General features: G+C 38.4%; 1 protein-coding gene across 9 annotated transcripts in view; it reads left to right on the top strand.

The window, feature by feature from the left end:
• The window catches only part of HIVEP2 (human immunodeficiency virus type I enhancer binding protein 2), a 193,102-nt gene that overhangs the window by 107,754 nt on the left and 59,117 nt on the right, over positions 1 to 26,231 (top strand). For 8 of the 9 annotated variants that reach the window (XM_029223568.1, XM_029223569.1, XM_029223572.1 and 5 more), the window contains one exon: positions 1,074 to 1,186. The exons of the other annotated variant lie outside the window; for it this stretch is intronic. The gene's annotated coding sequence lies outside the window, so the exon portion shown is untranslated. The remainder of the gene's footprint in view (positions 1 to 1,073; positions 1,187 to 26,231) is intronic. 9 annotated transcript variants of the gene reach the window in all.

Genomic DNA, 26,231 nt, shown 5'->3' with positions numbered 1-26,231 from the left:
TTTTTGTTTTGTTTAGTTGGAGCATCTACCTTCAAATCGTGGGAACAAATCTATTTCAATCTCCTTTTTTATACAACTGAAGTAACTGTCAATTTTCCTAATACATGTAGTGAGACTAGGGGAGTGACAATATGTGGCTAATTCCAAACTGCATGATAAAAAATCAGGTATTTATGGCCTTGCAATAGGTTTTTGAACTTTCACTGGAATATAGTTGTGTCTGATGTCCAGGGACTTTAAAATTACTTAATCTACCCTGGGGGGACCTGATTCAGAAGTAGCTGGAAGCTGTCCAATTTTCTGTCTCACTCTTCTGCTCTGCCTCCCAGAATCCCATTTATCTTAGGTTCTATCAGTTGAGATATAGCTTTCCTTCTCTAAAACTTTCTCTTGGAGCTAAGATAGCAATTTAGTATTTGAGCTTCAGAAAAGGTACATCTACTGGTAAAATGAATAGAATTAACTGATATTATTTATGAACTATAATTAAGCTGTTTATGGATCTTTAGTAAACACTTTCTGTGGGAGACAAGGTATAACATTCTAAGAATGATTTGGAAATTTATGCTAGTGAATTCTCTCCATATGATCTGTCTGGATATTAGTTTATATGCCTCAACAGAAATTGCCTGTACCTAGGGCTTAACAGTTTTAAAGAACTGCAACCTACACATTTTCATTGCATCAATAAATTAGTAAGAACCAATGAATAGAATTCCAAAGTAGTCAGTTGCATCTTTTCCTCATCTCTGATTTTACATGTCCTAACTGACATTATGCAGTCATCACTTCCGTATGCCAATCAGTACTGAAAATAAACTCTTCTGCTCTTGCACTTTGTTATTTTATTGCTTTTTCTATGCTTGAACATTCTTTTTATTTCCAAACTGGAAAATTTAATCTAGTTGCCAGATGCTTTTGTTGTTTTATAGTTTTAAGTAGCACAGTAACTTAGGAGAAGATACAATAATAATAATCTTGCTTTGATTTCTGTGTTATTAATGTATAGATCATATAATGCTGCTCTGGTTTAAATGCAATTCTCTGTTGTGTTTTTTTTCTTTCTTCATTAGGTGGAGTCTTTGAATTTTTTAAAAGACGATGGTAATCAGATCTACTTGAAAAATAAAGTGAATTGATTTGCTTGGAACACTCTTTTACCAGTTCTTTAACATTTAACCACTGGGTAAGTTGAGTCAAGTACTTTCTATGTGGTTTGATTTCAAAATTATTGGAAAGATCTCTCAAGCAAAATATTAAGCTTTATGGGAAGTTTTGACAGCAATAATTTGAGGACCTCAAAACCTGTGAAAGATGTCTGGGATGCTATCTAAATGAAAATGTTGATAAGTCTTTACCACATCGGCGGAACTATCCTGATGAGAAAAATGGGAAGATTAGAAAATGTTATCATGTACAGTTTGAAACCAGTTCCCTTCATTTACTGTTCTAATGATTATTTTCTTGTTGTAATCTTGAGGTAATGTGAGAATATCGAATTTTACTTTTAGTGAGATACGTGTAATTGTACTGTATAGTATCAGATTCAAATCTAAGGTATAAAGAATATATTGAGTAAATTAGTAACCCTCCTTATTTTATTTCTTTTTTTGGCTGCGTTGGGTCTTCATTGCTGCGTGCGGGCTTTCTCTAGTTGTGGCGAGCGGGGGCTACTCTTCGTTGCGGTGCGTGGGCTTCTCATTGCAGTGGCTTCTCTTGTTGCGGAGCACGCTGTAGTCGCACGGGCTTCAGTAGTTGTGGCTCGCGGGCTCTAGAGCGCAGGCTCAGTAGTTGTGGTGCACGGGCTTAGCCGCTCCGCGGCATGTGGGATCTTCCCGGACCAGGGCTCGAACCTGTGTCCCCTGCGTTGGCAGGCGGACTCCTAACCACTGTGCCACCAGGGAAGTCCACCCTCCTTGTTTTAAACCATTCTCATTTTGCAGAAAGCTTGGTTTCTGTGATAAGAATAGAAATCTTAAGGACTTGCTTGATCCAGCTTCCTTGTTGCGCTGTGTTGCTTCGGAATGCTCTTGAGGTAGAGAATTCTTAACCAGGAAGAGTTTAGGCTTTTAGCAAATTCTTGGCACTGCCAAGACAGAATTTAGCGAGAACAGGACTTTGGCTACTGTTAAAATGTCAGTGTAGTAAAGTCTGCTCTGTCAAACAGATTTTTGACATCAGAAATCTAAATGATGCTGATTTTAGGGTTTGGTAATTTTTGTTTTAATCCAGGCAAACTCATGCTTTAATTAACTCTTTACACAGTCACAGAAAATTTGGAAAAAATTTTGTATTCCTAGTCTAGGTCACATGATTTTAGTTTTTGAAATTCTAAATTTTATTCACGATTCTAAATTGTGCATCTCATTACTTAATTTCCCTCTGGATAAACTAGAAGTATTTAAAAATATGATGAATGATGGTAAATAAGAGAGGAAAGTGTCTAATCATTCAGGGAGCAGACTTCCAAACCAAACTAGTAGTGTCTGCTTTACCCCTGGGCATCTTCAGACGTGGTGGGGTCAGGTGGTTTTTCAGGGATACTGTCGCATATGGTTTATACAATGCTGACAGCTGCCTTTGCTTTGTCTAAAATAATCTTCCTTGAGGCTGCTTTCCTGGAACTTGATTTGTTAGTGTAGCTTTTGAGCATCCAGTGAGTGCAGAAATATCAAGTGTGGAAACCCAGGGAATCTTTTCATTTGGCCTGTGAGGTTCATGACCCAAGATTCATTTGTGACCAGTAATTTCCATTGTTATGGGCACACGGTGCCATTCGGAACATTTTTTTGATAATTAGAGGGATATAAGGCAGTTAGATTGAAAAACCCATCATGAAGAGAAATGATAAAGTTTCAAAAGCAAAGCCTTAATTTCTTCAGTAGTCGTAATAGATGTTAGAAGATGAAAATTGATACTCTGAACTACTCACTTAAATGTCTTTGTCTGCCACATTTAATTTTCCTTCTACTCACAAGGATTGGCTTTTACAGCTATTCCCAAGGTACCCCACAGTGTTACAGTTACATTTTGATTGGTGGGACCTAATTTAAATTATGTTTAGGAAACTGTTCTCTAAGTGCCTCCTGAGAATGGACATTGGTCTTCTTGCAAATGTCACTATGAATTCTGGGTGTCTTTGGTTAAGTCAGCTCTTTGAGGTCACTGTGTTTTAAAAGAATTTTTTTGTTAATTACATAAGGATGCTACTTAATTAATAAGGTTATGTGAGGATTAAAGTCCTGGCAGGTGGTAGAGACTCAGTAGCTAGTAGTGATTATTGACAATAGTGATTCATGTTGGTAATAGTCACAACCATGGTTTAAATGTAACAATAATTGTATTTTATTAATGACATGACTGATTCTTTAGCCCATCATTGTGGACATAATAGAAATGTACATAGAGATGAGTAACATTAAGCCAAACACTTGGTAAGGAAACACTTCATATGAAATTGGTAAGCTTTTTTCGTGCTGTATACAACATAATCAGCAACCTCTCAATCACTTTATCGCCTGAGCCTGGTCTTGTCCATTGACCCAAGCAAGGATTTTTCTTTCAAATAATAAATTTTAAAAATGTCTCCAATTTCCCCCACTCCAAATTGGTAGTAAGAGAAAACAGGGTAAAAAAGATAAAAAGGGGAAGTTTGCATGATAAAATTTTACACAATATAAAAGGAAAACCTGCATCATTAGAATGGTCTTTCTTTTATGGTACTTTTTGTAAAAGATAATAAATACAAATTACTTTATAATAATGTGACTTTTCATGCCCTGCCATTTTTCTTCAGATAGCCAGGGCTTTTGACCCGTCTTGACCTTATTCATTTTAAGGTAATAGTAGCTGGACTATAGACCTTTAAACCAGGTGCACAGATTTATATGCTCTCATTGCATTGGATGTAATTATTTAAGAATTATGTAAGTGGTATGTCTTCTTTAAGCTGAGGAAAGATAAGAAGGAAGGTGAAAATTGTTAGCGTTCACTGGATGTGTTCTGCAGAGTCAGGTTCTTTGCTATAGCTGCTTAATCTTTGAAAAGCAAGAATTAAGAATCCCATATTCATTTGAGAAAATCAGGTTTCAGAGCAGAAATCAATTTGCTGAGAATTACATAGTTATGATAGTAATTTTTGGAGTCAGAAGTTATTGAAATCTTACTTTAAATTAGAAAATCCAAACTATGTAACTCTATTTCCTGTACAAATTGCTGTATTTTGTGATTTCCCCAGACTCAGTGTTTATCCATCCATCTGTTCCTTTATGTTTTTACTTTTTTTGTCATTACTTACACCAGTATGGAAAATAAAGTGGGAAACTTTTAATCTATTTAACTTGGGCACATTTTAGTAGGTCTTATAAAGATTTGATGAGGTTGCAAATAAGATTTGCTCTCTGTTCCTTGTGGTTTGATACAACTTCTCCTGCTATCACATATAATTCAGAGCAAACCTTATGAGCTTCAATGCGTTGTGGCCTTCAGTATGTTTCCTTTTATATTAGGCCATTTTTATAGGTTTTCAGATGCACACAGTTCTTCTGTTGGGTCCTTTGTGTTTCAAGGTAACTGAAGAGGGTATCAGTATTTCTGACTGAATTTTACTAAACCGATGTGAAACCTATGGACTCGTAAGCTCTTACTTACTATAAGGACTGCGGTTTGTTTTGCCATTACAGCCTTTGTGAGTGGAGCCCATTACTGTTAGCTTCTCAGGCTATATGGTTTCATTATTTTCTTAACCTCTTCTATAAAACTGGACTCCTCCTGCTTTGTTTTTCAAGCACCTCACTTGACTATACCTTGATTCATTCATACATTCAGTTCCTTACCCATTCATTTATTCATCATCAGGAAGATTAATTAAACCAGTAGTATGAGCAAAGCACATTTTGTTCCTTGAGCATTCTGTAGCCATTTGAAAAACTGACTGAGGGTTACTTTTTTTTTTTTTTTTTTTTGGTGGTACGCGGGCCTCTCACTGTTGTGGCCTCTCCCGTTGTGGAGCACAGGCTCCGGACGCGCAGGCTCAGCGGCCACGGCTCACGGGCCCAGCCGCTCCGTGGCATGTGGGATCTTCCCGGACCGGAGCACGAACCCGTGTCTCCTGCACCGGCAGGCGGACTCTCAACCACTGTGCCACCAGGGAAGCCCGAGGGTTACTTTTATGTCATTTCATAGTACTCTTCCTGCTTGTCGTTCTTCCCGTCTCCTTCCTTTAGCTTGCAGTGCAGGATGACTGTGTGTGGCGGGACCTCTCGTCTTTTACTGGCTACGTAGAATGCCCTGTTTCTAGGATGACCTGAATTACCATTTGTGTAAGGCTTTACAGTTTACCAGTGGCTTCCATGTTACGTGATCTCACTTAAGGCAAGAACTATTCTGTAGATATTACTTACATTTTATTTTGTATATGAGCAAACAGAGGCTCTAAGGGTTACAGTTGCGTGATTTGCTCAAAGTCACAGCATTAGTGAGTCATGAAGCAGGATTCAACCCTGGTTCTCCCAACCACAGGCAATATGTCATTCGATGCCAGATCACTGGTCTGGTTGACTGGTAGTGTTCAAATATTGGAGCTTTGTTGATACGATCTGTATATTCTGTTTAGTATGAAACATATAAGGAAGTAGAAGCCATATTGGAGTTTGGGAGAAGAATCAGGTCTCAGAGTTTTAGGGAATCTTGGAGGCAGTGTACCTTCCCTTCCTTGATGATAACTGTGAAATTCACCCAGTCACTCCCCTGCTCTGAGAATCTCATAGACTCCAAGCAACATCCTTATAGATCAAGAATGGCTTTTGGAATTCTGATTCCCTTGGCAGTTATAGTTTCCCTGTGAATTACTAAATTAGATATTGAGCAGCATCATCCACTTCAGAGATCTTCATGCTTTATCTCTTCTTCTCTCTGAATCCCCTCAATACTTTTTACTTCTCTCCTGTCTCTTTTTTGTATGTATTTTTGTGCTTATGCTTTTTAGTAAAGTGATTTTTGTGGGGCTTTTATCTCACCCACCACACTAAGCTGCTTGAGGGCAAAGACTGCATCTTCATTTCATTGGTGTCCTCTTCAGCCTTGAAAATGGTGGTTGAAAAAAATAGTAGATATTCCATGAATATTTGTTGAATTTAATAAAAATATCTGATTGTGAGTTTTCATCTAAAATTCATTTTGGGGACTGCAAATTGATACCTGGGCACAGATTTAATTTTAATCATGTTAGGGAGATGAATCAGCAAGTCTGATTCTAATTAAATATCCAGAGCAGAGCCATAAACAAATTTACGTGCTTTCTAAGTGATCTTTCTGAATGCAAAAAATTAGTCTTGAAGTAAAATAACAAACCCACCCCCCAAAACAAAACAAAACTCCCTCCATTCCCCTACAAGCATGTTTTATTGTCTTTGTCTTGACCATGGGAACAAAAACAACTGACCTCTGAAAAGATTTAATGAGATAAAATAAAACATGGCCTCTGAATATAGAGGCTTCCTGGAAGATACAGGTCATGTGGATGTGAAGCACAGCTGTCTCTGGTTTCAGGACTAAGGATGTACATTTAATCTGCCCTGCGGTGCTGGGAAGCCCCTGAAAATTTTTGAGCAAGAGAGTGATGTCATCAGAGCTGCACTTTAGGAAGCTGAATCGGGCCAGGTTGTGTTGGATGGTGCGGGGGTAGAGGTGAGGGTGGGGTGAGTGGGTGCAAGAGTCCCTGAAAGCACAGAAGCCACTTAGGAGGCACTTAGCATTCATTCACACAAGAGCTGTCACCGCACATTATGCCCTTTCCCTCTCCTCCCACACGTATAGCACAGATGAAAGCACTAAGAAAACTTTAGTGAACACTTGAATCCCAAGTTCAGGGAATTCTTTCTTTTTTTTTTTTATTGAAGTAGAGTTGATTTACAATAATGTGTTCGTTTCAGGTGTACAGCATAGTGATTCAGTATTTTTATAGATTACACTCCATCAATAATGGCTATACTACCGTGTGCTGGAATTCTGACTTAACTTCCTCCAATCTCTTCCTTAGTTCCTCACTTCGCAAGTTTTGCATCCTGGTGCCGTTATGGCTACTTTCAGCTCAAAGTATTTTCCTTAGGACTCTCCTGATGCTTCCACAGGTGACTGCCTCTGAGAATTGTCCCTGGATTCCATATACCCAATACCCGAGGGCATAGTGCCTAGACCTGTCCTGTGGAAATTTGACAGTTGGACCCGAAGCACTTTCGGACCTGACTTTGTACACTGGGAGTTCAGGCAGGTGTTGAAGGTCTGAACTGCAGTGGCGGCAATAAGCGTTGACAGGACGCAGACAAGATGAGAGAATGTGCAGGAGGCCCACGGAGGGCCGCCTGATTGGGTGCAGGAGGGGTATGTGTGCGTGTGTGTGTGTGTGTGTGTGTGTGTGTGTGTGTGTGTGTGTGTACGGGCGCATGCTTATATCCGTAGGGGGCAGGGAGCAGTAGGAAGCTGTCAGTGATGACACCAGGCTTTTGAGCCTGCGAGTTTGAATAGAACTTTTTTTTTTTTTGGCGGTACGCGGGCCTCTCACTGTTGTGGCCTCTCCCCCGTTGCGGAGCATAGGCTCCAGACGCGCAGGCTCAGTAGTTGTGGCTCACAGACCCAGCCGCTCCGCAGCATGTGGGATCCTCCCAGACCAGGGCTCGAACCCGTGTCCCCTGCATTAGCATGCAGATTCTCAACCACTGCGCCACCAGGGAAGCCCTGAATAGGACTTTTAATAGAAAAAAAAGGAAGTAAAGAGAGAAGCTGGCTTGGGTCTCAGGATGATGAATTTGATTGTGTACCGAACTTGATATAAAAGTAGATAAAAAGCTTATACTGTATACGACTCAACTTTTTTTTTCCCATGAGGGTTTATAGCTGGAAACAGGAATTCACTGGAAGGCATGAGTCTTCTTCCTCTTTTTACTGTTCTTCCAGCTCCTTAAATATTTCCCAAGAGCTTAAGATGTTTTGGGTTTTCTCAACCTTACCCCTGCCAAAATCCCCCACAAGTTCACCTCCTTAGGAACATGTGTACTTGTCAGAGTACACGTGTTTAATCATATTAGGGAGATTAAACAGCAGCCAGCAGTGTGCCTTTCGGCCTGCCAAAATAAAACACACGGGAAAAATAGCTATCTTTTCCTTTTGATAAGCATGAGCATTGTCACCTCACAACTTGCTGAAATAGCACAGCAAAGGAACACTTTTGGGCAGGCTGGAAAATCAAGGGAATGCGCGAACACAGGCACTTCTTCTTTTCTTTACTATGAGGCCTTCGATTGAAACAGTCTAGTTCAGGGAAGCAGGGGCATTTTTACTTGAGCACTAAAATCGAAAAAGTGTATTAACCATTCGAATTGCAAGTTGTCCTCTCAATTGGTGGTGTTTCTAACAAGATCCTTAGGCTCTTTAATTTGTTGGTAGCAGTGAGTCCGCCGGTCCCAATGTAATCCACTCCCATCCCCATCCACTGAGAAGTTTTTGAATTTCAGCAGAGACACTCTTGATTCAATCACTTTAAAAGCATATAACGATCCTGTAATTATCATTTGTCATTACCTTGTGTACTAATGATTAAAGCAAACATTTAATAACCAAAGGGCAGTAAATATATTTTAGATCTTGAGCCATAAAAAGATTTCCATTAACAGAATATTTGGGCAGAAATAAATTATTCATTGACTGTAGCAGAGCTTGATTCTGTCGTCAGCCTTAAGTGGAACTTTTGAGAACAGCAATCATCACGGACACCAACACTAAATGGGCTTGAGCCCCCATCCTTCTTACATGGAACCTGAGGTTTTTTTGGCTATTTGTAAAAGCTTTAATTCAGTTTAATTCAATGAATGTCCATGGTGTTTCTGCCATATGCAATTTAGTGTTCTGGTGGTTGGAGGACTACAGTGATAAGTCTGCATTTTAGTCTTTAAGTTGCTTGTAAACCCAAAAGAGAGACAAGATTAGTACATAACTGACTTGGTTATAAGGAAGCTTAAGTAGCGCCATCAGAAATGTATAAATAAAATGTGTTGCAAATTCAGAGGAGAAAGAAATCACATGAATTTTCTCATGGGAATGTGGAGGGAGGGATTTGGAGATCAGGAAGTGTTTCCTGAGGAAGGCTTTAAAGACAGGCAAGGTTTGGACAGATGGAGAGAATTACAACCACATAGGCAAAGCGTTGGGATGAGTAATGTAGGTGTCATAGGAACGAAAAGTAACACGATGTATTTGGAACACAGCATTGGTAAGTGAAGAGGAGACACCAAAGAGAGGAAAGAAAGATACCTAGAGACTTAGAGAGTGCGTAGAGGACCTTGAAGAAGTAATTAGCACATCACTTCGGTAGACATTAAAGAACCAATTTTGAGCTAAGGAGTAATATGATTGGATTATATTTTTGAAATATGCCTCACCTCACCTCACCTCACCTCACAAATAAGAGGTCGAAAACCTGAAGGTAGACAAGTTAAAAAGCCACCGGGATCATCTCCGTGAGAGGTAATACGTTTCTGAACTAAGTTGGTTGTAATAAGAATACGAAGGAGGGGACAGATGGGAGAAATAGTGCAATCATTTGTCTATAGGTTTTGGCACATGATTGCCTACATGAGGGGTGGGAAAGAGGAAGGAGTTAAAAATTCCATGCAACGACTTTTAGTAAACTTTTGAATCCAGCCAACATTTATGGAAAACCAAGCCACGTGCAAGACGTTGTGCTCTGTGCTAGAGGTGTGTACTGAGAAAAATGAGAAGGGTCTTGTCTCCAAGTAGCTGAACATTTGGGTGGGGATATAAGTGTACTCAATTAACTGAAATCCAAACCAGATCATGATTAGTGCGGCAACAGGAGTAGCGCAAAGAGTTATGAGAACACAAAGGAGGGTGATGTTAATTTTGATGCTGCAAAAGTAGGGAAGCATCTAGGGGAGAAGACACTTGGGCCTGGAAGGTCAGATAGAGGAATCCAAAATATTGTAGCTGTCAGAAACATAGCAAGAAAACTAAGAGAGGCAAGTGTCAAAGAAGCTAAGGGGAGAGGACCTTTACAGGTAGAGGAGCTCTTACTTATTGCCCCTGGTATGTCAGATCCTGAGCTGGAAGCTCTGTAGTTAAGGAAGGTGTGCCCCACAGTGCAAAGTGCTGCAAAGTGGTAACAATGCCATCTAAGAAAGGGCCCCTGCATTCAACAATTTAAGGGTTAAGAGTGGTTTTTGAATAGGTTTCAGTTGAGCAGGGGGGGAAACATTCTAAAGGTTATTCCTTGTCTTGAACATATAATTAAACTCCATCAGTGAAAGAAAGGCTGAGCTTTCCTCAGTGATTTATCCTTGACGGGTCAAGTTTATAGAAACCTCAGTAGATCTTAGCTCACCGGCTGGTCTTCGAGGTACCCCCTGAGAATGTGTTAGTCCTGAGAAGTCTTTGTAAATTTTACAATATTGCAAACATGTTGGATGCCTAGATGATTTTCTCACAGGTCCAAGATTTCAACTGACTACAAGCCTCCTTCTTTCTCACTTCTTCCTTCCTCCTTCCCACCACTTCCTTTTTAAGCACCCGGCTGGTTAGGGTGAGCACATTTGCCACACCCTTGGCACAGGGTCAGGGAAGTCCTCGGGCTCTCCTTGGCACTTTTCCCACATGGAAGGAAATTTCTAGAGAACAATCCAGGGAAGTGCACGCACACATAGACACACACACACACACACACCCCAGTTCTTTTCCTGTCCTTTAGGATATTCATGTGCCAATAAACAGACAAAACACACTGTCACATACAGGCATACTGTGTCACATTCACCCTTAGGAAACTGGGCAGAGAGGCAGTCATCTCGTAGGAGGTAATGGGGATACTATTAACATTTAGGAATAATAATAGAACTTAAAGAAAAATTTAAAAATTACTTTGTTAAGACGAATAGCATATTACTATAGAGTGTCAAGGGATGACATTTGTATCAAGGTTATGTTTAGTGGATTTTTTAAAAAAATCAATTAGTACAGCAAATTGGGCACAGTAAAAGAAATTTCACAGAGGCACTCACATGACCACAGAGGGGCATTTTAAATTGTATCAGGCCACCCCGTAATTTATTTATTTATTCATTTATATTTTTTTCCTGACATCATTGAATTTATTGGGGGAAAAAAACAATGAACAAATAACCATACAATCTTGGGCTTTGATAGGTGTTATAAAGAAAAATAAAGTAAGTTAAGGGGATTAAAAAGTAAGGAGGGTGTAGTGTTTTGGATAGAAAGTTAGGGAAGTCCTCTCTGAGGTGGTAATGTTTGACTAGAGAGCTGAATGAGGGGTTTCTTGTGTATGATGTATACTATGTCCATTGCCACCCCGTAATTTAAAAGGAATGAAAAGAGAGAATTTAAAAGGAGCAGTAGAGTGGAGGAAGAAGCAACTGCTTCTTTACCCCACAGATGCTTAATAGTGCATGCCCAGGGTAAGCGTGTGTTTATAATCATTCACTCATTTATTCGTTTATCCATTCACACACTCGATCCCTCAATCCGTAAACATTTACTGAGTTCCTGTTGTGTCTCAGGCTGAGTGCTGGGAAATATAAATGAGTAGAGAAAAAAAGGTAACATTTAAAATAAAATACTTCCTTGTTATGGGAAACTAGACAATATAAGTAGATTTCCCTGTTTTATAAGTATACAGTTTGATGGAAGTACATTTATGAGGTATTATATACTCCTGATATTACCCCTCAAAGTTCTTTCCTGCCATTGTAAACTCTAAAATGTGTTCAACCTGCTACAACATAGTAATTCAGTTATTAGATTAATGGTAATGGGACTTGTTAGAGCTTCTAAAGAAATTGTCATATGTTCTCATCAGACTTTACCTACTACACCACTGGAATTCCTTTCCCTTAAGAATTGAATTGGCAGGATGATTTATCAGGCTGATTTTCCTCTGTCTTGTCAGACGCCTTGGGATAGATAGGGTCAGTATGCTTTTTTGTGTATCCATAGAAATAGCCTCAGGGAATTCTCCAAATGTAGGGCCATCTTCTACCTTTGAAAGCACTGTCAAGATCTTTTCAAACGGCAATCAAACTCAGAAGTGGGTAGGACCATTGAGTCTGACTTAGGCTGGTCTCCTAGGGCACAGTAAACCTGAGAGAGTTATCGATATGTTCCTTGCCAGGTAATACTTTCTCCTTTTACTCTTTTTTATTTATTACCTCTCTTTGCCTCGTTTTAATAATTTTTATACTTTTTTCCCATACTTTAACAACTGTGGCTGATAGGTTTATGTCTTGCAGGACTTGTTTTAATGTCACCTTGGTGATGTATAAGAAAACAAGACCTTCATTTTCTCCCCCGCATTTGGTTTTTCAGCATACATTCATGTTTTGGGGTCAGCTATAACATGCTACCATGTTTACCTCTATTTTAAAAGTCAAAAATTTAAGTTGAACTAAGAAACCTATGGGACTTTTGTCCCAGAACTCTTAATCTTGGGTTCTTTTGTTTCCAAATCAAATAAAAAATGTATATGTGCATCATATTTGTGTAAATGGAAGTAATTTTTATTATAAATGTCAATAATTTTTATTATGTCAAAATAAAATTTTGAGGTTTTGGAGTTGATGAACATATTAACATAGATTTTTGTAGAGATACTAAAATATTTTAATTCAACTCTGTTAATTTGAAAGTTTTATTATGCATACTTTAAGAATGCACTAACCCAAATTTGGAAATATTTACTGACAAAAATAAAATGTTTATGTGGATTTTTTTTTATTCTAGAGAGAGAAAAAAGTTAATTTCACTTCAGTATTATTTTCTAAATAGTATGCATTTGTGCCTGCCTATATCGGTTTCTAAGCATATATATACTCTTACACCTTTTATCTGGGGCCATGGAGGAGAGGACAGGAACTGGTCTGATGTGTGTACCAAGATCATTCATTCATTCACTCACTCATTCATTCATTCATCCAGGATAGGGATGGATGTTGACAAACGACTTGTATTTTCCATTCTGATAAATGCGAGTAAACTAAATGTTTTTACCTGGAAAAGATAGTATTAACAGGGAGGGATTTGACAACATATGTAAGTTGTTGTAAGTGGATGGAAAATTGCCACCTGGTCAGGAAATACATGATAGGATCATTTTAATAACTTATTGATTAATTAATTATAAAATTCCCTTTGATCGTTTACAGGTAAAAGGGATATAGTCTTTTCAAAATGTCTAGAACTATATGTGTGCTTTTAAATTTATGTGCTGTGAACCTTTACCAGTGGCAGGAACAAGACTTAAGATACTTTGATTAGTTATCAAGAAATTTTCTACTATATTAAAAAAAACATTAAAAGAATTAGGAAGATAAATATGTACCTAGAACAGAGTCAATACTCAATAAATATTTGTCATATAAGAAAAAGAAATTTTCTACTACTTTCAATAAAAATAGAGCTCTTCAGAGTCCTCATCTAAGCTTTTATTCTTAAGCTATTTAAATATATACCTAATGGAAATTTATTCTTAAGAATTTTATGATGAGACATTTTATTTTAAAGAGCTAGCTACAGATATTGAAAAAAATTTTCTATATCAGATATTTTATATTTGTATTTTTTGACACAAATGCGGTTGGCCTGTACAACATATGGGATATAGTATCTGTTCACTTGGGATTTTACTTAGAATATAGAGGTGAGCCAGTGGACAAAGAAAACTTAATCATTTATTTGAAGATATTTATTACTTTATTTTAAACATTGCTAGGATTATAATCACTTATTTTTAATGTACCCCATTTTATATACATATGTTTGATGTATTTTGGAAATCTGATAAAAATTTAAATTAAAATAAATTAATTCCGTTTTAAGGTTGGCACTGTGAATTATTCTTCAGAACAGATGCAATTAGTTAGCATTTTCTGAAGCACACATTTTAAAATCTTTTTACTCATGGTATCGTTATCATTTAAACCCTCTTTTAGAAATCTTAGAGAATTACGTTTGGAAGTGTTCTGTATAAATTCTGCAATGTCTATTATAATTAAACATGCTTGAGTTTATACATTTAGTAATAAGATATATAACTTAGGAGAAGGATGACTCTTGGTAACTCAATGATGTCTAAGTCTTATTTTCTAACATTATCAAAACCTTAATGAGTGATTCCTGAATTGAATAATACCAGCGTTACATGGCAACACATAAACGTTATGTGGGTAGTTAACTGTGGTAGGTAGGGAGCAGTGGTTGGTTAGAAAAGTCATTGGTTGAAATGTCAGGAAACCATCAAGGTTCTTGCCCTGGATCTCATAGACTAGTTTACGATCTTGGGCAAGTAACTCAACCTTCCCTTATTCTACTACCTGCCCTCTTAAGTTTTATATATATAATATAATTGCATTTCCATATATATCTGAAAAACCTCTAAAATTCTTCCTCTGTTTAAAATAATAATCTCTGAGATTCTGAAGAGGAGTAGAGACGAAAACCTGGTGGACTGCTTTCATGACAGTCTTGACGGCGAGTTGGTTAGAAGCCAAGCTTGGTTTGGACTTAAGAACACACAACTCGGGATTCGGCTGTTGCCACCAATATTTGTGGGGCCTCCAGGGTAAGAGTTCAAATGGAGGCCCACATGCCTTCTTCTTAACTGGATCAGTGACTAAACCTTTATTTATAAAGAATGTGAATTTGCAGGGATTTCATCTGACCTGTTTAAGTTGTGGATTTGGTGAGAATAAGTTTCTGGCTCCTTTTTGTTGTGAAGAGTAATTAAATCCTCATTAAAGAATTTGTAATGTCCTGTTAGTGAATTTTATATGGGTCATGCTTGATAAAAGTTTGCTTACTTTCATTGTTTTCAAGCTTCAAAAATTTAAGCAGATTGACTATTTTTAGATTTTTCTCTTCCTTTTTTCCCCCTTAGTTTATTGCTTCTGAACTCCAAAAAAGAAGCTACTTATACCAAGATCTTGACTTGCACTCATTCTCAATGAGCTAAGGGATATAAAAATAGAATGTTACTTGTATTCAAAGTATACAAAATATCACTATGTTTTCATCAACAATGTAAATTAAAATTCAAAAACTTTTAAAACACTGATTTTTCTTATTAAATATCCAAAATTACTTAAAAATGAAAAGACAAATCCATATGATAATGAATGTATAAAACATTTAAAATCTAAATTATTTAAACAAAGCTAAAGCTGGTAAATATATTTTCTAGAAATTTTATTGTCTTCTTAAATATTTTAATGAAAGTAAATCTACACACAGGTTTAGGATTCAGTGTTCTTTTAGTTGCTAATGTAAAGAATTAGTGTCGTGTTTTATACAGTTTACATCTATACAAATTTAAGAATAAGAATTGCTTACTTGTGAAATGTTCCTGAGGTACCATGTGTGATTCTTTTTCCAAATGCTGCACTAATCATTAATAATTCTAGAACCACTGATCAGATCACTAAGAGAAGCAAGAAAAAAGATGCTGCCATTACTGTACTTTGCTATAAAAGACTTTGTTGCGCCATTTGAGAGAAATGACTGACTAGATAATTCCAAAGGAGTCATGTACCACAATGTTCATTGCAGCTCTGTTTACAATAGCCAGGACGTGGGAGCAACCTTGATAGTCTTTTCTTAAGCATTAATGCTGCTTACATCTTCTCTGCTTTTGAAATGAGTCGAACTCCACACTTTGCAGTGTCACAGCCCACAAACCTTCAGGGCATTTGAACTCGTTCACTTTTTGACTGGAGCAAAGACATTGGGTGCAAGATGAGGAAAAGCATTTCCTGGGCCTAAACAGCTCTAGTCAAGAGCTGGGACGTTTAGTGCTACAGGACAACTGGATGCCAGTGACAGAGGTGCCCGTATATTTGTCCATACATTTCTTTTGTGTATTTGTGGTATGTGGCCTTTCTGAAGCATGGCACCCAAGGCAGGAACCCCTCCTGCTCGGCGGTGTGAGCTCTGCTGGCTGTATCTGGGCGTGAGCGTACTCTTGAGGGGCACCATCTGCAGAGGCAGCAGAGTAGTTCCTTCCTGAGGACATTAGGGGGAGCTGTTGCAGGAAGGAAGAAGTGGCAGATGGTGTTGTGACTGGCTGTCAGACTCCCTTTGGGCTCTTATAAGTCCCCCTTGCTGGCATCCTAGAAATACTTGGTTGGGACTTTTCAAGGGGCCTGGAGGTCCTGTATGAGCAGGTGGGGCTGGAAACAGGAGCTGTGGTTAATTGGCGTTGATGCCACTTCATCTGTATACACCTGTAGGCTGAGAGGGTCTGGTAGCATTTGGGTAGCTCATTTCCAAGTCAATAAGTGCTCCCTTCACTTCCGTAGGGATGGGCAAAGACACTTCTATCCCGGAAATCTGTTTTCTCCACACATTTGGAAAGGATAGGATAGTTCCAATTTCTTTTATGAATATTCTCTGTGAAGGGAGCTAGGGAAACAATTAAATCATTGATCTGAGATCAGTGAAATGATAAAGGGATTTATTATTTACGTAGGTTGGGGGCCTTAACCACAAATGGATAGAATTCAGGGGGTCTGAAAACTTGGTTGAGAGAAAAATTAAAACTTTATTTTCACAAACATCTAACTGAGCTTCAGCACTCCCTCCGTTATTAATGTAGGCCACAGATGATAGTAGTTTTAGCAGCATCTGTGACTTGGTCGCCAGTAGAAATCACAGATATTTTCATGTCCCACTACTGTTGTGGATAATATCTCAGAGTATCTTTGTAATTATAACTACTCAAAATGATGGTAGATATTATCCTGCACTGTATCTTCTAAAAATTTTTTTATTTATTTATTTTTACATATACAAGTATCTGTTCTTTTTCAAATTCTTTTCCCGTTTAGGTTATAATGGAATATTGAGCAGAGTTCCCTGTGCTCTACAGTAGGTCTTTATTGGTTATCCATTTTAAATATAGCAGTGTGTGCATGTCAGTCCCAAACTCCCAATCTGTCCCTCTCCCCACCCTTCCCCCCTGGTAACCATAAGTTCATTCTCTAAGTCTGTTTCTGTTTTGTAAGTTCATTTGTATCATTTTTTTTAGATTCCACATATAAGCGATATCATATGATATTTGTCTTTCTCCGTCTGACTTACTTCACTTAGTATCATAATCTCCAGGTCCATCCATGTTGCTGCAAATGGCATTATTTCATTCTTTTTAATGGCTGAGTAATATTCCATTGTATATATTACCCTGCACTATATCTTGTTTCTAATTTTTAATAAAGGGTCACATATGTTCCTGTCAACAAATTTGTTTAAATTTTTTAAGGTAACTGTATTTCATTATAATTGGTTTCCTTTATAATTCTTTTTTTTTTATTTTATGTAGTTTAAAACGTTATGCTAAGAAGGGACCCCAGGCCTCTTCAGACTGTCAGAGGGGTTCATGGTAACAAGAAGGTTGAGAAATTCTGATCTAGATAAAATCTCCTATTTTGCTGCAGAAGATCAAGGCCTTGGAAAGGCTAGTGAGTTACTTAAGGTCATCTAGTGGGGCAGGAGTTAAAAGTGGTGTCCTTCCTGTCCTGTGTGGCCTCCTTGCACCTTAATCCTGATCTCAGTGCCAGGGAAATGAGCTCCTTTGTCTTATTCAGCAAGCCCTTTTATTATGATGAAGGCCAAGCCAACTTCCTTCTTTCTTTGTGTTTCCCTGGCCTGGAGTGGCCTTCCCACCTCTCACTTCCAGGCCTGCTGGTGGTGGATGGGGAGGTAGGGTAATCTCCAGCAGTGCTTGCCCCTGGGTCTCACAGCATCACAAAGCATGTTGTTCTAAGACACCTGAGCGGGTCAACAGAAAGAGCAGAAAATTTAATCTTGATTGCTTGACACCGTTTTAGTGGTGGTATTTCAGGCAATATTGGTATCCCCATGTTAGCAGGGGAAATCTTTCATCCAACCCAGTGGGCTTTGTTAAATTAATTAAGGAGCTCTTGTCACATGGTTTCTTCCTCTTTTAGACTAACATAAGACTGAAATATCAGCAGAGAAATAGAGAATTAATTACTAATATTTATCTTTCACTTCCTAGTGCCATTTCTAAGCACTGTATAATTCTCTTACCAATTCTAACAACATTATCGTTATCCCTATTTTACAGATGGGAAAACTAAAGGCACAGAAAGGTTAGGTAACTTGCCAAAAGTTATTTATATGTCTACTAAGTGTCAGATATGGGATTCAAAAGAGGTATTCTGGCTCCAGAGTCCCTGGTCTGGGTCACTATGCCACACGTCCAGTTACTATTTCAATGTCTCACATCACCATTGCCCAACCTCTATCTTTCTTTGGTTTGGGGTTGGACTAGGAACCTACATATCTGGGGTGAAGGGAGCCTTTGGATTATTTTGAGGCAATCCTAGGAGGAACTCTTTCCAGTCTCTCGGGGCTGTCTCTGAAAGGTACTGTGTCATTTGGTTCCAAGTCTGTTCAGCTTTAATCCCTTGCTTCTATGTATTCAGGCAATATGGAGAAGGAAAAACACATTCATACCCAAAAGGTTTAGTAGTGCTGCAAAATGCTTGCTATGGATTGACTTTGTCTCCATTTCAAGGACTTGACAGTGCTTTCATCTTCGCTTTTGAAACCTTCTCATCAGCAGCATTGGCAAATATACCTTTGAAAATTTGTACCTGAATTCTAGTGTTTTGAAAAAAAAAAAAAGTTTGTTAGTGTTTCTCTTCTTGAACACTAGTTGTTGTTTTGCCAGCCAGTTAAATGTCTGAAAATCTGAGTGCTGGCTGAGAAGCTAAGCTTTCTGTAACCAGTTATCCCCAGATGGCCAGATTCCGTTGTGTACCACTTTTATAGATGTTTACTGGTTGCATACTTGGGGTTATGAGGTGTACTGTTCCACTTGTTTCTGCCAGCCATGCACAGCACATTATTTGATAGCATGAGACAGATGGTATAGCTCAAGCTAAAATGATGAGGGAGTGAAGAAACTGAAACAACAGAAAAGGGGCACTGGATTTTCTAATTCACATTTCGGAAGTGAATTTAGCTTCTATCGTTAACTAATAAATGCAGTGTTGCTCTAAGACTTCAATTCATTAACGTCTGTTTAAACGGATATAACTGAGTAATCGGCAGGAAGCAATCTTTTCCTTCATGGGGCTGTGCCAGATTATGTGGGGTCTCCTCCAGATTTGAAAATGTTGAGCCATTGGAAGTGTCAAAAATAGATCTGGGTTTTTCAGACTAAGATGTACCACCATCAGTACCAATCAAAACAGAAAAATCCCATATCTTATTTTTAAACTGGAAAAAAATATGTATATATAGCCTGGTGAAGTAGCGGTGATAAGGACAATTAATCAGTTTTCATGCAGCTGCTTCCTGACATTTCTGCAAATTGTTGTGGAAAAATTAATGAAGGTTAGATCAGTAATGGTTTCAAGCTTGGCCAGTGGAAAGTATGACAGTGTTTCCATCAGCAATTAAGCTGGGCTGCTTTCTTTTTTCTATAGGGGAAGTGGTATGATGTGTGTTCTCCACAGGAAATGGAAAACGGCAGCTGAACCCTGTGAGCACAGGTATGGAGCATTCTGGGGCTGCTCCAGCAGGCTCTCCTTGATGGGCAGGACCCATTATTTTCTGCAGAAAGGCTTTTGCTCTACCACACTGAGACATCATTCCTGAAAAAGAGAATGAGGATTTAGGGATTTTCTTGAGCTACCGTTTCAGAAACACAGATAGGCTCTGAATCTAAACTTTGGGAACCAGAAAGTGGAACTTATGACAAACAGAAAGTGAAACTCACCTATCTAATTTTATTTTTCAAGCCAAAGGTAGTTCAGTACAGGCCCAGTTCACATCCTGTGTAACCCTATGGGATTTTCCCCAGTATTAGTTAAAAATTTTCCCATAGGGTCACACAGGATGTGAATTAAAGTAAACACTTAACAAGCAAGATGAAAAGGAAATTAGCTTTCTAAATGATCCTTTCACTGTTAACATTCTGAGTAGCTATTAGAAACATGGGAAAGGATCACTTCAATGTCTCATTATCAAGTTGTTACATTATTAATAAACTATATTAGTATTCTTTCCTACGACATATGAAATATATTTCTTTATATATGAAACTAGATTTTACCTATATATTTGCCTTTTTGGAAAACATTAAACAACCTACATAATGCTCCATATATAAATCAGTGGTTCTTAGCCTTTTGCAGGGAGGGATTCACAGACCTCTTCAGGACTCTGAAAAAAAGCTCCTGACCCTTTCTTCCAGAAAAATGCATATATAAACAATATTTTACATACAATTTTAAAAGTTTCACAGATCTCTTAAGTGACCTTGGACCTCAGGCATTTTTTCTAGGACTAGTTTTATAAAGCTTTTTATGGACAGATAAAAAATTATGATGAAAATGTTAATTCATTCCAAGTAAAGATTTTGTAAGAGGCACTTTTAAGAAACTTTAACTGTAGCAATAATAATTCATTCCCTTTTCCACCTGGAAAATGCTTCCTTGTCATTGGAAGGGAGCTTGTACATTGGACAGAACATACAAAGCTGGCTTTGAAGCTGGCTGTGTGACATTTTAGCAAGTGAGTTTAGGTGTCCTGCCTCAGTTTCATGATCTGTAAAATGGTGGCAACAGAGGTAATATGTTACTCGTGTCTGGCAAATAGTCCATCCTCAAAATATATCCCTTCCCTTCTCTTCTTTCCTTCCTCCTTTGAGATGTAGCTTAAATGTCACTTTCTTACACATTTTTTTGCGATTTCTGAAGGCAGATTTTGTTTTTCACTTTCCCCTCGGTGTTTCTCTAGTGCTCTGTAAATTTCTTTACTCTTTTTTTTTTTTTTGCGGTACGTGGGCCTCTCACTGTTGTAACCTCTCCCATTGCGGAGCACAGACCCCGGATGCGCAGGCTCAGCGGCCATGGCTCAGGGGCCCAGCCGCTCCGCAGCATGTGGGATCCTCCTGGACCGAGGCACGAACCCGTGTCCCCTGCATCGGCAGGCGGACTCCCAACCACTGCGCCACCAGGGAAGCCCTCTTTACTCTTAAAATTGTGTCATCATTCATTGGTTACAACTAAAGGTGTGAGTTTTGAGGCTCTTGTATTTTATTAGTGATGTTTTATTTATCTCTTTGCATGCTGTGTCCAGCATAGTGCTTAAGACACAGACATTTCCTATTTATTAAATTAGTAATAGTATAATGCTTATTAGAAATGAAATAATTTGGATTTGGGCTTATAATTGTAATTATATCATGTTTATGTGACAACTAGTCATCTCAGAAGGGAGGTCAAATGATCTGTGTACAGCCGAAGTGAAATTTAGTGAGAGAACAGAGCTTCGAACTGAAAGTATGTGTTTTCCAGTTTTGGCTACGTCCAGAGTGTATTCTAAACCAGAGCTATGGTATTTTGGCTAGAGTTTTTAGTCAGGTTAATCACCAGGTGATTGGGGAAAAGTGATGCTATGGCATTACTAAAAAATATATATCTATACATTATCTGACTCTCAGAAGAGAATGTGGGCTCCCAAAGCCTTAGTTTATATTTTATTATTTAGAATCTGGGGTTGAACGATAGCTTGAAGGACGTACTGATCTGCCTTTCTTTGGATTAAGTCCTCACATGCCCTTGCTAATGCTTTTCAATTCAAGTTGAACAAAAATGTGGCCTGTCTTTGAGGAGCTGTCATTCGTCAACTCCCATTTCTCAATCTCTCTCTCTCTCTTTCTCTCTCTCTATACACACACACACACACACACACACACACACAGACCTGCAGCTATTACAAATATTTTTAAAGGCAACTTAAAAATTTATATCAAACCACATTGTCTTAATACTTGAATAACTCAATGGCAGTCAGCTCTGTTCTTTCTATATGTGTTGAATGGTTTCCAAGCAGTAAGTCATGATTTGGAGACTTGAGCATAAAGAATGACTTTAGGAGCCCTGGGAGGCTGGGAAGAGAGAAACGTCTAGTTGGCTGCTGGGGGTCTTGGAGCAAATTAGTGTGGGGAAACGGCAGTGAGATAGAGTGGAGAAAGTGAAGAGAGTGGAAAGAGCGGAAAGGGAAATATGGGAAGTATGGGATGATATCTGGTGGTCTGGGGAAGGTTTTTGACACACAGAAAGAAACTAGGAGTCCTAATCTTTAGCGTACTAGAAATCCGTGGGTTGAACACGGGCTGGGGTGATAGGCGAATCAGACCGATGGAAGGAACTTCAGAAATAGAACTGAGAATTTGTAGAGGTGCCAGTGGTGTTGAGCTGAGTGATGAAGAGGTTGTCATAGTTGAAACAGAATATGAACAGAGGCTTGTGCGTGGGAGATATAGGTAAAGAGATGAATTTAAGCTATAGGGAAGGAAAAAATAACGTGTCGGAAATGGGCTGACTTGGGGACAAAGAACAGTTGAAGATTTTGCTCAATACATCATTGGCCATGAATTCTTGGCACTTGTGAGATGCACACCATTCCTTTACTCAAGCATTTCCACCTCCTGGAAAGCCTAGTCTCTGCCTGTCAGAATTTTCAAGCCCTTATTTAACTTCTACCAGCTGCATAAATATTTCTTTCACAACACTAGCTCATAGCAGTTGCTCCTCTGCTGAGCTTACATAGTACGATTGTAAATGCAGTGGCACTTAATTGAGGTTTAAAGCTATAATTTAAATTTTCACCTGCATGTCTTGTCTCTTCAATGAGCTTCTAAACTTGTGTAGAATTTGATAGTGTAAAACAAAAATATCTTTTCTGTGGTCTAATATGAAGTGGTGCCTATAGCAAGAAGTCAATATATATATATATATTTTTTTTTTTTTTTTTTTTTTTTTTTTGCGGTACACGGGCCTCTCACTGTTGTGGCCTCTCCCGTTGCGGAGCACAGGCTCCGGACGCGCAGGCTCAGCGGCCATGGCTCATGGGCCCAGCCGCTCTGCGGCATGTGGGATCTTCCCGGACCCGGGCACGCACCCGTGTCCCCTGCATCGGCAGGCGGACCGTCAACCACTGCGCCACCAGGGAAGCCCCCATTAATCTTTTAAGTGAAATAAACTCTCCTAACAATTTTGATTGCATTAATATAAGATGATTGTCTACAATCATAAAAAAATAATAGCCTGCCCATGGCTTTTTATTGTTGCCAAATATACTAATATATATGTACTTGGTAAAGTCAAACTAGTTATTTAAAACTGTAAAATTATTTATAAGTTTTGTTAGTCCTTATTTAAGGTTCTATAGCAGTGACAGTTCTTATAAACAGTGTGTATGACCATCAATAGAAAGATTGTAAGGTGAGACAAGTCCATAATGTCAAATACTTTTATTAATAGAAAATATGAGTACTTTCTTTTCACAGCGTTAAATGGATCTTCAACTATACCGCGAATTTTGTCTCAGCCTCAGGACAACTGCCCTCATTTAACTTTCAGACACACTTTTGGAATTGTGGACTTTGAGTAGGGCCAAGTACTTTGTCTCTCTGTTTCATTTTGGATGGTCTCTATTACTATGTCTTCAAGTTCACTATCCTTTTCTCCTGCAATGTCTAATCTGCCATCCAGTGTATTTTTTCTCTCAGATTTTGAGATTGTCCTCTCTAGAAGTTCAGTTGGGGCCTTTTTAAAAAATATCTTCCGTATTGCTTCCACTTACATATTCATTCTTTACTCTAGTTTCTTGCACATAGGGAATACAGTTAAAATAACTTCTAAGGGCCTTTTCTACTAATTTTGTCATCTGTGTCGTTTGCTCCATTCATTTATTGCTCCATTCATTCATTTATGCTCCATTTATAAACTCCTATTTATGAGTCAGATTTTTCTGCTTCTTTGCAGACTTGGTCATTTTTGATTGAATGCTAGAATTTTACTTTGTTGGGTACCAAAGACTTTTGTATTCCTCAAATATCTTTGAGTTTTGTTATTGGACATAGTTAAGATACTCGAAAATAGTTTGATTTTTTTCAGATCTTGCTTTTAAGCTTTGTTAGGTAGAACCAGGGCAGCATTTAGCCTAGGTTTAATTTTTTCCTCCTACTAAAGCAAGACCCTTCTTAGTACTCTGACAACTTGTAAATTATGAGGCTATCTACTCTGGCTGTTGGAAACAGGCACTCTTCTTGGCCCCTTTGAGTACTGGGCACTGTTCCCTCTAATAGTTTCAGTGTTTTTTCTCCTGACTGGGGGTAGTTTCCTCATATGTATATGCTGGCCAATATTCACCTGATATGGACACCAAGGGGGGTGGGGGTGGGGGGATGAGTTGGAAGATTGGGATTGACATGTATATACTACTATGTATAAAATAGATAACTAATAAGAACCTGCTGTATAAAAAATGAATAAAATAAAATTAAAAAAAATATTCACCTGAGTACTTTATCTACAGATCTTCCAAGTTCTCTCAGTCCAGTGCTGTCCTTATCATGCCCTGTGACCCCTAAACACCATAGGTTCCCTGCACTTCAACCTAGGGAGGCCACTGGTCTCTTCCTGAGTTTCCCTTCCTGACCATGGTGAAAACCTTCTCCAGGTAGTAATCTGGGGCAATTTTAGGGCTCACTTCACTTGTTTGTTTTCTCTCAAGGATCTCTGTCTTTTGTTGCCAGTTGTCCAGTATCTTAAAAGTCATTGTCATATATTTATTGTCTATCTTTATAGTGCTTTACAAGCAGGAGAATAAATCTGGTTCCTGCTACTCCATGTCGATCTGAGGCTGAGTCAAGGCCTATTTTAGTATTTATTTACTCACTTATGTAATATTCATTAGCCTGAAGAATTCAAGGTGCTGTTAGATAATGGCTAAAGAAAGGATTTAACTTAATGTGCACACCTAACATAGGGAGTTAGGTGTGTGAAGTCTGTGTTGAGAGAATGTGTTAGGAGGTGTTTTCATAGCACGATGCCAAAGTATTGTTGGCTGTTCCTTTCGAAACGTTTTATCCATTTTAAAATAAACTAAAAAGTTATGTGATTTAAATCCAGTTGTGAATTTGTGAGATTTCAAAATAATGGCTCTTTCTTCTCCTTATTCCCGATCTGATATTCTTAAAAGCAGCCACATTGTGTGGCGGGGGAGGAAGGGAAAGAGACTTGTGACAGGCATGAAATTTTAGCCATTGCCCCAAATGATAGGGTTTAGAAGATGTAAATAGCGTGGTTTGGACAAATCCACCTACTTACTCCTATTTGTAAGAAGCCAGGCTTTTAAAATTGATCTTAAGTGATCATTTTGCTTTCACTAACCTCTCTGCATCTACAATGGAAGAAGAGTTTAGATGTGCTGCATTTTACTCATGATTTGTCTTATAATGCTTCTGAGGTCACTGTGGTGGAATACTGTCAGATCCCCCCCCCCCCACACACACACGAAAATAGAGACATCTTCCAGAGAATTTCCTGATGTACTGTTCTTTGAATGTGATGACATTTGTTTACACTGGAAGCTAGACACTGGATTCTTTTCTTTGGAGACTGTTTCAGAAACACATTTTCCACATTGGTTTTGCTCAATATGGCATGCATATGAACAACTTAACATATTTAATGTTTGGGAGACTGATGAAGAATTCCTGATATGAAGTGCCCTTATCAATCTACTTTAAATGTTTAATGTTGGGAAAACATCCTCTTTCCTCTCCACTGATTTTTGTTTTAATTCTTCTTGGCAAGCCATAACATAGAAATCAGATTAAAGACAGACTTTATAACCTTACCTCTTGTGCCATGTTTTGCATGTTTTTCTGTCAACTCAATACAGCCCCTATAGATTCTATTATATTTTCTTTGCCAGTTGAATCAAGATTCTTACTGGAAACATGGCAAATGGTTTGAGCCCCAAAGATATGGACTATGTCTGTGTGGGGTTTCTAGAAAGCGATTTATTTGAAAAATATATATATCAACATTTACTTTTACCTGTCCTTTTAATGTAGTACTTATAACTGCTGTCATCCTTGAGTATATCCAATTGCCAGGAACTCTGTTAGGTGCATAATTTACATGAACTCTAGTCCTCACGACAGCCTGCAAGGTAGGTACTATTATCCCCTTGGGAGACATGAAGAAATTGGCTCAGAAATGTAAGTGAGTTGTGCAAGATCACATCCCTAGTAAGAAGCAGAACTGGTGTCAGACTAAAGTTCTACTACCCTAAGAGATTAAGCAACATATCCCAGGCTTGTTAACAGT

This window comes from Monodon monoceros, unplaced genomic scaffold, assembly GCF_005190385.1.
Source record: "Monodon monoceros isolate NGI ecotype Baffin Bay Population unplaced genomic scaffold, NGI_Narwhal_1 Super_Scaffold_15, whole genome shotgun sequence".
NCBI lineage: Eukaryota > Metazoa > Chordata > Mammalia > Artiodactyla > Monodontidae > Monodon > Monodon monoceros.
Note: the sequence above shows the minus strand (reverse complement) of the source record. Positions and strands in the feature narration are given on the sequence as shown.